This window comes from Vicia villosa, linkage group LG7, assembly GCF_029867415.1.
Source record: "Vicia villosa cultivar HV-30 ecotype Madison, WI linkage group LG7, Vvil1.0, whole genome shotgun sequence".
Classification (NCBI taxonomy): Eukaryota; Viridiplantae; Streptophyta; class Magnoliopsida; order Fabales; family Fabaceae; genus Vicia; species Vicia villosa.
In genome coordinates, this window is record NC_081186.1 from 18,633,641 (window position 1) to 18,648,065 (window position 14,425).

Here is a 14,425-nt window from a genome sequence, read left to right on the forward strand (position 1 = left end):
AGAGAAAGTCAGAAAGCTGATGTTGAGTTGATCAATAAGTCGACCTTGGATTACAAAGGTAAAGACAATGAATTCAGAATTGACGAGGATGGTGTAATGAGGTCTAGAAGTTGCAGTTGTGTTCCAGATGTTACCGAGCTGAAAAGGAATATTCTAAGGGAAGGACACCGTAGAGAATTATTAGACTATGACAATGTTAATGAGTTTGGGTGCAAACTCGGAAAAGACACTATTATGTAGTAACAACGGTTTATGCTTAAATATGATTGTCGGCTACCTATTGACAAATTGAGGACTTGATCACCCTTAATCTCTTGTTGATAATAGGCGGAATCATATAGATGGTATAAGGTTGCTTGTTACCTTAATGGTATAAGATGTGATGAATGATGAGATGTGAGAATAACCACTCACCATATTGTGGGAACTTATGAGAAAGTGAATATGAAGGGGTGCAAAGTATTGGACGGTGACTTAAGACGAGTAGTCGAATTCGTACAACGAAAGTATGATGTAGAGTGGTGTTATGAGTGCTACTCGTGAGCAGTGAGGAATTAATATGTCGGAATCTTACATGGAGAATATATGTTGATCTATAGGTTGGATTTGGAATCTCGTAGACATAAGGATGTCGTGCCAAAGGATTAGAACCCCTTTTGAATAATTGCCGAGATGATGAGTATGTTATTATGGTTGTACGTAGTTAACGAGTATATATTCGGAGAAGTTAAGACGAAGAGTTGATACTACATGATGCGATAATAATCTTGTATTGTTGGGAGATGTTATGTAAATTTCTAAATATAATGAGGAATTATACTCTGCAAAGGACGAAGTTAATTTGATTCTTAGTGGAGAGCGGGACTCAGTTGATCTATCTTGTAAGCAATGGTATATTGAGGATAATGAGCTATGTAATTATAACTACTGACGTGTGCTTGTTCCGATAGTGGGAATGTTTTTAATAGAAGAAGTAACTCGGGAATTTGCTCTGAGTAAGTGTAAGTATTACTTTATCGCTCAATTGGAAGAGTGTGCCTAAGGTTGGTACGTGGGTAAATGGAATCTATTACTACAGTGTTGATCAGTTGCGATCATACCATGGATTGTGTAATTGTATTATTCAGTTGTTGAGCGTATTGTATGGATCGCACCTCGAAGTTTCATTGTTGTTAACCGTTGGAGTTATAGCGAGTGGTACACCTGGGGATGGTCAAATGCAACGTAAGAACTGAGATTTAATGCATGAGGTATGCTTGTGTTGGTTATGTTAGATGAATTTTGAGACTCGACTAAGAAGGTGTTAACGGAGAATGGGAGAGTCAAATGAAGTACTCTTATCTGGGACTTTTCACTTGAAGTATGTTTTCGAGGACGAAAACTCTTTTAGTGGGGGAGAGTTGTAACACCCCATAATTTCAGTTTATTAATTTAATTTGGATTTAAATTAAATAATTGGAATTTTAGTATTTTTATTTGGAATTATTTGGAAAATGATGAATTATTGGCATTGGGCCTAGAGTGGTGGTTAGCAGAAGGGGAGTGTTAACTAAGCAAGCCCATTATAATATTTATTTTATTTTTCATAAAATAAAGGAATTGGAAAGAAGGAAGACAAAAACACAAGAGACAGAGTCTGAGGAAAAGAAGAACACGTGAAAGTGAGAAGAGCCAAAGGGGGAGAAGAACTTCGAAGATCCGACTCTAAGGTAAGGGGGGATTCTTCGGGTTAGTATTCCTTATGTGATTGTAGGTAGTAGGATTGATTAGGATTGTTATCTATTTCAATCGTACGTGTCGGGTTTGGGATTTATGTTAGGTTTTGATGAATTGTATGAATTACATGATTTTGTTGTTACTCGTGTTATATGTGTTAATACTTGTATAAAACTCGTCTGAAATATGTTATGATGTGCAAACTGATGGTAATTGTGTGCTATGTTCGTATGTACCTGAAATTGGGGATATGGGATAGGGTAAAAGCTGTCAAAATATTGATTTTGGCTGTGCAGGTACGTAGGAACCGGTTCCCATGTGGAACGAACCGGTTCCCCCTTGTAAAAACAGAGAAGTATGGATTCTGGGCAGCTGGGAACCGGTTCCCATGTAGGGACAACCCGGTTCCCCATAGTAAAAACCAGAGACGTGATTTTTGAAGCTGCCAGGAACCGGTTCCCACGTAGGGACAACCCGGGTTCTGCAGCATTTTTCCTGAAAATGTTTTATCTTTGAAATCCCATAACTTTTGATCCGAGTATCCGATTTATATGCCGTTTTGGGCGTTGCGAAGTTAATGAGATGCTTTATTTGATAAAGTGATAAAATGGGCAGTGGCCGACTTTATTTTAATTCGATTTGATTGTTGATGAATTGGAATATAGTATGTGTATATGTGCTTATTTATATATGATTATTGATACATGTTTTGTATTGGTGATGGGATTATGATATTCATTGGGTGATGTTGGTTTATAACATGTTGTAAATGAATACATGTTTTGTGATTATGTTGTTGAGTTGTTTTATCAATTTATTACATGGTGTGTAATGATGATAGATGTAACGATGTATGATGATGGTGATGATTGATGATTGTGAATATTAATATGTTGGTTATGGTGGCAATTAACATTACTATGATGTGTATGTTATTGTGATGATGTGGTGTATGTATGTGAATGATTGAATGATGCTTATACATGTACATACTTGTTGTGACCTTATTGGTAAGAGGTGATAAGCGATGTTAAGCATCGGAATGATGATGATGTATGAAGATGTAAGTATGTGTCATGTGTGCATTATTCATAAATCATTTGCATTGGAAGGCTAATTCCCATTGTGCGGAGATTAGCGGGAAGTCATCGTGTGCCCATGTGGGGTGTGAGCGATGAGGCAGTAGTCGTGTGCCCATGTGGGGTGTGAGCGACTAGAGGGCAGTATCAAAGAGAGAAGTCCTGTGATATGATTCACGAATTTTGGTACCACATGCATAGTGTCAGTTGAATCATATGCATTGGTATAACATGATTGGATGAGATCCAGTGTTATGCCTTGGTGTGTTTACATGATTGATGTATTAATAAGATGTTGTTAATATAACTTGATCATTGATGAAATTGATGAGTTGTGGGCCGATGGCCAATATTGTTGGATTGATGCTTGTTAGTTGTAATAATTCCGATTATGTGTATGATTGAGTGGATGATAATTACTATGAGATTTTATTGCTTATGATTGCATAATGCTTATTAATTCGAATGAAACTCACCCTTACTTTGATGATTTCAGATTAAGGATATAGCGGCGCCTTGATTGGGTGAAGATAGCTTGTAGGCTAGCCCGTAGTTCGTGTCGAGTCATGCTCTGATTGTAACACTGGGGAACGCTAGTTTAGAGACGAATTACTCTGTTGGCTTTGTTGTTTTATAATTGTACTAGAGTAACTTGCATGAATGATGATGAATATGCAATGTTATGAATTATAATCCGCTGTGTTGAACATGAATTGTATTTATGTTAAATGGTTCCTCGTGTGGCATGACAAATGACTATGGTATTTTATGTTAAAGAAGTTGTGACATCCTTGTATTTCATGTTTACTCTGATTATTATTGTATTTTTCCGCGGGGGTTTAGAAGGGTGTTACAATAGTGGTATCAGAGCATAGTCGGTCGTTGTGACCAGAGTCTTGTTGTTAATTTTCCTCTCGGTATACGACATGTGTGTGAAACACTGTCGGTACTCAGTGTGTTCTAACTGTTTGCTTGCAGAAGTGGGATTGAAACTAGTGGGGGAGAAGTCATGCTTCTCGGATATGTCTCAGATGCAAGATGTTAGAGTGATGCGTATGGCAGCAGTACAAGAGTGTGGAGTTATTGTTTTCTGAAGTGAAGGTGACATGGGTTGAAGACTGTGGTTGTTATTCAGTCGGAGTGTCTCGGAGTAGATGATGGTTATTCTGAGAAATGGAATTTCGAAGTTGTGATGCTTCAAGTGCTACTGACAGACTGTGATGTTGTTGTGTGAGTAGCCCTATGTAAAAGGTCGCTGTTGAAGCAGTGATTAAAGGAAGTATTGTCGTAGACCTTGTCGTAGGATTACTAGTAAGTAATTGAGATGATAGTAGAGGTTATCGATGTTGTTGAGAAAGTTTCGAAGTGCGAGTAATGCAAAGAGACGAGTATGATCTCAAGGATAAGAAGGTCGATGATGGCGTACATAAATTTGGTTTCAGGATGTTGCAGAAATCGAACTTCAGCGAGGAAAAGTGTTGTTTAAGTTATAAGAAGTTTGGAAGCGAAGAGATGTGATAAGATGATGTTAATAATGAGATTGATTTGAAAAGAATGAGTTTTGGAGCAGAATTTCCGTAAGCAAATCGCAGGAAAATTGCTGAATCGTTATGAAATTTCGAAAATTCATAACTGGAGTTCTGGACATCCGATTTGAGTTCCGTTTGAAGCGTCGGAAAGCTAAAGAGATGAACCTTGCTATAAAAATGGTTGCAGTAGCTGTAACATATTTAATTGTGTCAGGATGATGTTAGAAAGAGGTGAAGTTACGGTTACACTTGTCCTTAGAACTAGACTTGTTCGCTGGTACCGCACGAGACTACAGCGTCAGAGTGGAACGGATTGAAAGAATAATGAGAAGGCTTGTTGTGAAGCAATTTTAGGAATAGGTGTTCCAATTGAGGAGTTATGGAGATATCGTATAGAGTGTCGCAGCATGGCGTCGGTATTGCATTTTTGGATAACAATTAGAAAATTCATGTCTTGAGCTCTGAGTGTCGGATTAATGTACCGTTTGAACCCACGAAGAGGAGAGATTATGTTCTACATTGAGGAAGAGTTATAAATACCATAGACTGGTCCTATGAGGAGGTATGATGATGTCGGTTAAAGAATCATGAACAAGTGTTGAATAGGAATGCTTACTACCGCGATTGTTTAAAATAAGGTTGAATAGAATGTGACGTGGATGAATAAGCTGATAAAGATGATTTAAGTACCAATGGATTTGAGTGATGAGTGGAGTAGTAGAGAAGGTGAAAAAGGATTTGAAATTGTTTGTAGTATATTGTGATGCGTCGTTGATGGGTTTGGATGGTGTATTGATGTAAAACCAGTAAGTAGTAACTTATGCGTCGGGACGATTGGAAGCGCAGGAAAGGAATTATCTGACTCATGATTTAGAATTGGCAGCCATGGTTTTGTTTTGATGTTGCAGTGACATTATTTGTATGGTTCGAGGTTGCCTCTAAAAATGTCGATGCTGATGGTGAAAGAGTTGGATTTAATTGAACAATTCAGAGAATTAAGTTTGGTATGTGAAGGTGCTCTTAATAATGCTAGATTGGGTATACTGAAAACTGACTAATGGTATTCTAGACGAGATTAGAGAAAGTCAGAAAGCTGATGTTGAGTTGATCAATAAGTCGACCTTGGATTACAAAGGTAAAGACAATGAATTCAGAATTGACGAGGATGGTGTAATGAGGTCTAGAAGTTGCAGTTGTGTTCCAGATGTTACCGAGCTGAAAAGGAATATTCTAAGGGAAGGACACCGTAGAGAATTATTAGACTATGACAATGTTAATGAGTTTGGGTGCAAACTCGGAAAAGACACTATTATGTAGTAACAACGGTTTATGCTTAAATATGATTGTCGGCTACCTATTGACAAATTGAGGACTTGATCACCCTTAATCTCTTGTTGATAATAGGCGGAATCATATAGATGGTATAAGGTTGCTTGTTACCTTAATGGTATAAGATGTGATGAATGATGAGATGTGAGAATAACCATTCACCATATTGTGGGAACTTATGAGAAAGTGAATATGAAGGGGTGCAAAGTATTGGACGGTGACTTAAGACGAGTAGTCGAATTCGTACAACGAAAGTATGATGTAGAGTGGTGTTATGAGTGCTACTCGTGAGCAGTGAGGAATTAATATGTCGGAATCTTACATGGAGAATATATGTTGATCTATAGGTTGGATTTGGAATCTCGTAGACATAAGGATGTCGTGCCAAAGGATTAGAACCCCTTTTGAATAATTGCCGAGATGATGAGTATGTTATTATGGTTGTACGTAGTTAACGAGTATATATTCGGAGAAGTTAAGACGAAGAGTTGATACTACATGATGCGATAATAATCTTGTGTTGTTGGGAGATGTTATGTAAATTTCTAAATATAATGAGGAATTATACTCTGCAAAGGACGAAGTTAATTTGATTCTTAGTGGAGAGCGGGACTCAGTTGATCTATCTTGTAAGCAATGGTATATTGAGGATAATGAGCTATGTAATTATAACTACTGACGTGTGCTTGTTCCGATAGTGGGAATGTTTTTAATAGAAGAAGTAACTCGGGAATTTGCTCTGAGTAAGTGTAAGTATTACTTTATCGCTCAATTGGAAGAGTGTGCCTAAGGTTGGTACGTGGGTAAATGGAATCTATTACTACAGTGTTGATCAGTTGCGATCATACCATGGATTGTGTAATTGTATTATTCAGTTGTTGAGCGTATTGTATGGATCGCACCTCGAAGTTTCATTGTTGTTAACCGTTGGAGTTATAGCGAGTGGTACACCTGGGGATGGTCAAATGCAACGTAAGAACTGAGATTTAATGCATGAGGTATGCTTGTGTTGGTTATGTCAGATGAATTTTGAGACTCGACTAAGAAGGTGTTAACGGAGAATGGGAGAGTCAAATGAAGTACTCTTATCTGGGACTTTTCACTTGAAGTATGTTTTCGAGGACGAAAACTCTTTTAGTGGGGGAGAGTTGTAACACCCCATAATTTCAGTTTATTAATTTAATTTGGATTTAAATTAAATAATTGGAATTTTAGTATTTTTATTTGGAATTATTTGGAAAATGATGAATTATTGGCATTGGGCCTAGAGTGGTGGTTAGCAGAAGGGGAGTGTTAACTAAGCAAGCCCATTATAATATTTATTTTATTTTTCATAAAATAAAGGAATTGGAAAGAAGGAAGACAAAAACACAAGAGACAGAGTCTGAGGAAAAGAAGAACACGTGAAAGTGAGAAGAGCCAAAGGGGGAGAAGAACTTCGAAGATCCGACTCTAAGGTAAGGGGGGATTCTTCGGGTTAGTATTCCTTATGTGATTGTAGGTAGTAGGATTGATTAGGATTGTTATCTATTTCAATCGTACGTGTCGGGTTTGGGATTTATGTTAGGTTTTGATGAATTGTATGAATTACATGATTTTGTTGTTACTCGTGTTATATGTGTTAATACTTGTATAAAACTCGTCTGAAATATGTTATGATGTGCAAACTGATGGTAATTGTGTGCTATGTTCGTATGTACCTGAAATTGGGGATATGGGATAGGGTAAAAGCTGTCAAAATATTGATTTTGGCTGTGCAGGTACGTAGGAACCGGTTCCCATGTGGAACGAACCGGTTCCCCCTTGTAAAAACAGAGAAGTATGGATTCTGGGCAGCTGGGAACCGGTTCCCATGTAGGGACAACCCGGTTCCCCATAGTAAAAACCAGAGACGTGATTTTTGAAGCTGCCAGGAACCGGTTCCCACGTAGGGACAACCCGGGTTCTGCAGCATTTTTCCTGAAAATGTTTTATCTTTGAAATCCCATAACTTTTGATCCGAGTATCCGATTTATATGCCGTTTTGGGCGTTGCGAAGCTAATGAGATGCTTTATTTGATAAAGTGATAAAATGGGCAGTGGCCGACTTTATTTTAATTCGATTTGATTGTTGATGAATTGGAATATAGTATGTGTATATGTGCTTATTTATATTGATTATTGATACATGTTTTGTATTGGTGATGGGATTATGATATTCATTGGGTGATGTTGGTTTATAACATGTTGTAAATGAATACATGTTTTGTGATTATGTTGTTGAGTTGTTTTATCAATTTATTACATGGTGTGTAATGATGATAGATGTAACGATGTATGATGATGGTGATGATTGATGATTGTGAATATTAATATGTTGGTTATGGTGGCAATTAACATTACTATGATGTGTATGTTATTGTGATGATGTGGTGTATGTATGTGAATGATTGAATGATGCTTATACATGTACATACTTGTTGTGACCTTATTGGTAAGAGGTGATAAGCGATGTTAAGCATCGGAATGATGATGATGTATGAAGATGTAAGTATGTGTCATGTGTGCATTATTCATAAATCATTTGCATTGGAAGGCTAATTCCCATTGTGCGGAGATTAGCGGGAAGTCATCGTGTGCCCATGTGGGGTGTGAGCGATGAGGCAGTAGTCGTGTGCCCATGTGGGGTGTGAGCGACTAGAGGGCAGTATCAAAGAGAGAAGTCCTGTGATATGATTCACGAATTTTGGTACCACATGCATAGTGTCAGTTGAATCATATGCATTGGTATAACATGATTGGATGAGATCCAGTGTTATGCCTTGGTGTGTTTACATGATTGATGTATTAATAAGATGTTGTTAATATAACTTGATCATTGATGAAATTGATGAGTTGTGGGCCGATGGCCAATATTGTTGGATTGATGCTTGTTAGTTGTAATAATTCCGATTATGTGTATGATTGAGTGGATGATAATTACTATGAGATTTTATTGCTTATGATTGCATAATGCTTATTAATTCGAATGAAACTCACCCTTACTTTGATGATTTCAGATTAAGGATATAGCGGCGCCTTGATTGGGTGAAGATAGCTTGTAGGCTAGCCCGTAGTTCGTGTCGAGTCATGCTCTGATTGTAACACTGGGGAACGCTAGTTTAGAGACGAATTACTCTGTTGGCTTTGTTGTTTTATAATTGTACTAGAGTAACTTGCATGAATGATGATGAATATGCAATGTTATGAATTATAATCCGCTGTGTTGAACATGAATTGTATTTATGTTAAATGGTTCCTCGTGTGGCATGACAAATGACTATGGTATTTTATGTTAAAGAAGTTGTGACATCCTTGTATTTCATGTTTACTCTGATTATTATTGTATTTTTCCGCGGGGGTTTAGAAGGGTGTTACAATAGTGGTATCAGAGCATAGTCGGTCGTTGTGACCAGAGTCTTGTTGTTAATTTTCCTCTCGGTATACGACATGTGTGTGAAACACTGTCGGTACTCAGTGTGTTCTAACTGTTTGCTTGCAGAAGTGGGATTGAAACTAGTGGGGGAGAAGTCATGCTTCTCGGATATGTCTCAGATGCAAGATGTTAGAGTGATGCGTATGGCAGCAGTACAAGAGTGTGGAGTTATTGTTTTCTGAAGTGAAGGTGACATGGGTTGAAGACTGTGGTTGTTATTCAGTCGGAGTGTCTCGGAGTAGATGATGGTTATTCTGAGAAATGGAATTTCGAAGTTGTGATGCTTCAAGTGCTACTGACAGACTGTGATGTTGTTGTGTGAGTAGCCCTATGTAAAAGGTCGCTGTTGAAGCAGTGATTAAAGGAAGTATTGTCGTAGACCTTGTCGTAGGATTACTAGTAAGTAATTGAGATGATAGTAGAGGTTATCGATGTTGTTGAGAAAGTTTCGAAGTGCGAGTAATGCAAAGAGACGAGTATGATCTCAAGGATAAGAAGGTCGATGATGGCGTACATAAATTTGGTTTCAGGATGTTGCAGAAATCGAACTTCAGCGAGGAAAAGTGTTGTTTAAGTTATAAGAAGTTTGGAAGCGAAGAGATGTGATAAGATGATGTTAATAATGAGATTGATTTGAAAAGAATGAGTTTTGGAGCAGAATTTCCGTAAGCAAATCGCAGGAAAATTGCTGAATCGTTATGAAATTTCGAAAATTCATAACTGGAGTTCTGGACATCCGATTTGAGTTCCGTTTGAAGCGTCGGAAAGCTAAAGAGATGAACCTTGCTATAAAAATGGTTGCAGTAGCTGTAACATATTTAATTGTGTCAGGATGATGTTAGAAAGAGGTGAAGTTACGGTTACACTTGTCCTTAGAACTAGACTTGTTCGCTGGTACCGCACGAGACTACAGCGTCAGAGTGGAACGGATTGAAAGAATAATGAGAAGGCTTGTTGTGAAGCAATTTTAGGAATAGGTGTTCCAATTGAGGAGTTATGGAGATATCGTATAGAGTGTCGCAGCATGGCGTCGGTATTGCATTTTTGGATAACAATTAGAAAATTCATGTCTTGAGCTCTGAGTGTCGGATTAATGTACCGTTTGAACCCACGAAGAGGAGAGATTATGTTCTACATTGAGGAAGAGTTATAAATACCATAGACTGGTCCTATGAGGAGGTATGATGATGTCGGTTAAAGAATCATGAACAAGTGTTGAATAGGAATGCTTACTACCGCGATTGTTTAAAATAAGGTTGAATAGAATGTGACGTGGATGAATAAGCTGATAAAGATGATTTAAGTACCAATGGATTTGAGTGATGAGTGGAGTAGTAGAGAAGGTGAAAAAGGATTTGAAATTGTTTGTAGTATATTGTGATGCGTCGTTGATGGGTTTGGATGGTGTATTGATGTAAAACCAGTAAGTAGTAACTTATGCGTCGGGACGATTGGAAGCGCAGGAAAGGAATTATCTGACTCATGATTTAGAATTGGCAGCCATGGTTTTGTTTTGATGTTGCAGTGACATTATTTGTATGGTTCGAGGTTGCCTCTAAAAATGTCGATGCTGATGGTGAAAGAGTTGGATTTAATTGAACAATTCAGAGAATTAAGTTTGGTATGTGAAGGTGCTCTTAATAATGCTAGATTGGGTATACTGAAAACTGACTAATGGTATTCTAGACGAGATTAGAGAAAGTCAGAAAGCTGATGTTGAGTTGATCAATAAGTCGACCTTGGATTACAAAGGTAAAGACAATGAATTCAGAATTGACGAGGATGGTGTAATGAGGTCTAGAAGTTGCAGTTGTGTTCCAGATGTTACCGAGCTGAAAAGGAATATTCTAAGGGAAGGACACCGTAGAGAATTATTAGACTATGACAATGTTAATGAGTTTGGGTGCAAACTCGGAAAAGACACTATTATGTAGTAACAACGGTTTATGCTTAAATATGATTGTCGGCTACCTATTGACAAATTGAGGACTTGATCACCCTTAATCTCTTGTTGATAATAGGCGGAATCATATAGATGGTATAAGGTTGCTTGTTACCTTAATGGTATAAGATGTGATGAATGATGAGATGTGAGAATAACCATTCACCATATTGTGGGAACTTATGAGAAAGTGAATATGAAGGGGTGCAAAGTATTGGACGGTGACTTAAGACGAGTAGTCGAATTCGTACAACGAAAGTATGATGTAGAGTGGTGTTATGAGTGCTACTCGTGAGCAGTGAGGAATTAATATGTCGGAATCTTACATGGAGAATATATGTTGATCTATAGGTTGGATTTGGAATCTCGTAGACATAAGGATGTCGTGCCAAAGGATTAGAACCCCTTTTGAATAATTGCCGAGATGATGAGTATGTTATTATGGTTGTACGTAGTTAACGAGTATATATTCGGAGAAGTTAAGACGAAGAGTTGATACTACATGATGCGATAATAATCTTGTGTTGTTGGGAGATGTTATGTAAATTTCTAAATATAATGAGGAATTATACTCTGCAAAGGACGAAGTTAATTTGATTCTTAGTGGAGAGCGGGACTCAGTTGATCTATCTTGTAAGCAATGGTATATTGAGGATAATGAGCTATGTAATTATAACTACTGACGTGTGCTTGTTCCGATAGTGGGAATGTTTTTAATAGAAGAAGTAACTCGGGAATTTGCTCTGAGTAAGTGTAAGTATTACTTTATCGCTCAATTGGAAGAGTGTGCCTAAGGTTGGTACGTGGGTAAATGGAATCTATTACTACAGTGTTGATCAGTTGCGATCATACCATGGATTGTGTAATTGTATTATTCAGTTGTTGAGCGTATTGTATGGATCGCACCTCGAAGTTTCATTGTTGTTAACCGTTGGAGTTATAGCGAGTGGTACACCTGGGGATGGTCAAATGCAACGTAAGAACTGAGATTTAATGCATGAGGTATGCTTGTGTTGGTTATGTCAGATGAATTTTGAGACTCGACTAAGAAGGTGTTAACGGAGAATGGGAGAGTCAAATGAAGTACTCTTATCTGGGACTTTTCACTTGAAGTATGTTTTCGAGGACGAAAACTCTTTTAGTGGGGGAGAGTTGTAACACCCCATAATTTCAGTTTATTAATTTAATTTGGATTTAAATTAAATAATTGGAATTTTAGTATTTTTATTTGGAATTATTTGGAAAATGATGAATTATTGGCATTGGGCCTAGAGTGGTGGTTAGCAGAAGGGGAGTGTTAACTAAGCAAGCCCATTATAATATTTATTTTATTTTTCATAAAATAAAGGAATTGGAAAGAAGGAAGACAAAAACACAAGAGACAGAGTCTGAGGAAAAGAAGAACACGTGAAAGTGAGAAGAGCCAAAGGGGGAGAAGAACTTCGAAGATCCGACTCTAAGGTAAGGGGGGATTCTTCGGGTTAGTATTCCTTATGTGATTGTAGGTAGTAGGATTGATTAGGATTGTTATCTATTTCAATCGTACGTGTCGGGTTTGGGATTTATGTTAGGTTTTGATGAATTGTATGAATTACATGATTTTGTTGTTACTCGTGTTATATGTGTTAATACTTGTATAAAACTCGTCTGAAATATGTTATGATGTGCAAACTGATGGTAATTGTGTGCTATGTTCGTATGTACCTGAAATTGGGGATATGGGATAGGGTAAAAGCTGTCAAAATATTGATTTTGGCTGTGCAGGTACGTAGGAACCGGTTCCCATGTGGAACGAACCGGTTCCCCCTTGTAAAAACAGAGAAGTATGGATTCTGGGCAGCTGGGAACCGGTTCCCATGTAGGGACAACCCGGTTCCCCATAGTAAAAACCAGAGACGTGATTTTTGAAGCTGCCAGGAACCGGTTCCCACGTAGGGACAACCCGGGTTCTGCAGCATTTTTCCTGAAAATGTTTTATCTTTGAAATCCCATAACTTTTGATCCGAGTATCCGATTTATATGCCGTTTTGGGCGTTGCGAAGCTAATGAGATGCTTTATTTGATAAAGTGATAAAATGGGCAGTGGCCGACTTTATTTTAATTCGATTTGATTGTTGATGAATTGGAATATAGTATGTGTATATGTGCTTATTTATATATGATTATTGATACATGTTTTGTATTGGTGATGGGATTATGATATTCATTGGGTGATGTTGGTTTATAACATGTTGTAAATGAATACATGTTTTGTGATTATGTTGTTGAGTTGTTTTATCAATTTATTACATGGTGTGTAATGATGATAGATGTAACGATGTATGATGATGGTGATGATTGATGATTGTGAATATTAATATGTTGGTTATGGTGGCAATTAACATTACTATGATGTGTATGTTATTGTGATGATGTGGTGTATGTATGTGAATGATTGAATGATGCTTATACATGTACATACTTGTTGTGACCTTATTGGTAAGAGGTGATAAGCGATGTTAAGCATCGGAATGATGATGATGTATGAAGATGTAAGTATGTGTCATGTGTGCATTATTCATAAATCATTTGCATTGGAAGGCTAATTCCCATTGTGCGGAGATTAGCGGGAAGTCATCGTGTGCCCATGTGGGGTGTGAGCGATGAGGCAGTAGTCGTGTGCCCATGTGGGGTGTGAGCGACTAGAGGGCAGTATCAAAGAGAGAAGTCCTGTGATATGATTCACGAATTTTGGTACCACATGCATAGTGTCAGTTGAATCATATGCATTGGTATAACATGATTGGATGAGATCCAGTGTTATGCCTTGGTGTGTTTACATGATTGATGTATTAATAAGATGTTGTTAATATAACTTGATCATTGATGAAATTGATGAGTTGTGGGCCGATGGCCAATATTGTTGGATTGATGCTTGTTAGTTGTAATAATTCCGATTATGTGTATGATTGAGTGGATGATAATTACTATGAGATTTTATTGCTTATGATTGCATAATGCTTATTAATTCGAATGAAACTCACCCTTACTTTGATGATTTCAGATTAAGGATATAGCGGCGCCTTGATTGGGTGAAGATAGCTTGTAGGCTAGCCCGTAGTTCGTGTCGAGTCATGCTCTGATTGTAACACTGGGGAACGCTAGTTTAGAGACGAATTACTCTGTTGGCTTTGTTGTTTTATAATTGTACTAGAGTAACTTGCATGAATGATGATGAATATGCAATGTTATGAATTATAATCCGCTGTGTTGAACATGAATTGTATTTATGTTAAATGGTTCCTCGTGTGGCATGACAAATGACTATGGTATTTTATGTTAAAGAAGTTGTGACATCCTTGTATTTCATGTTTACTCTGATTATTATTGTATTTTT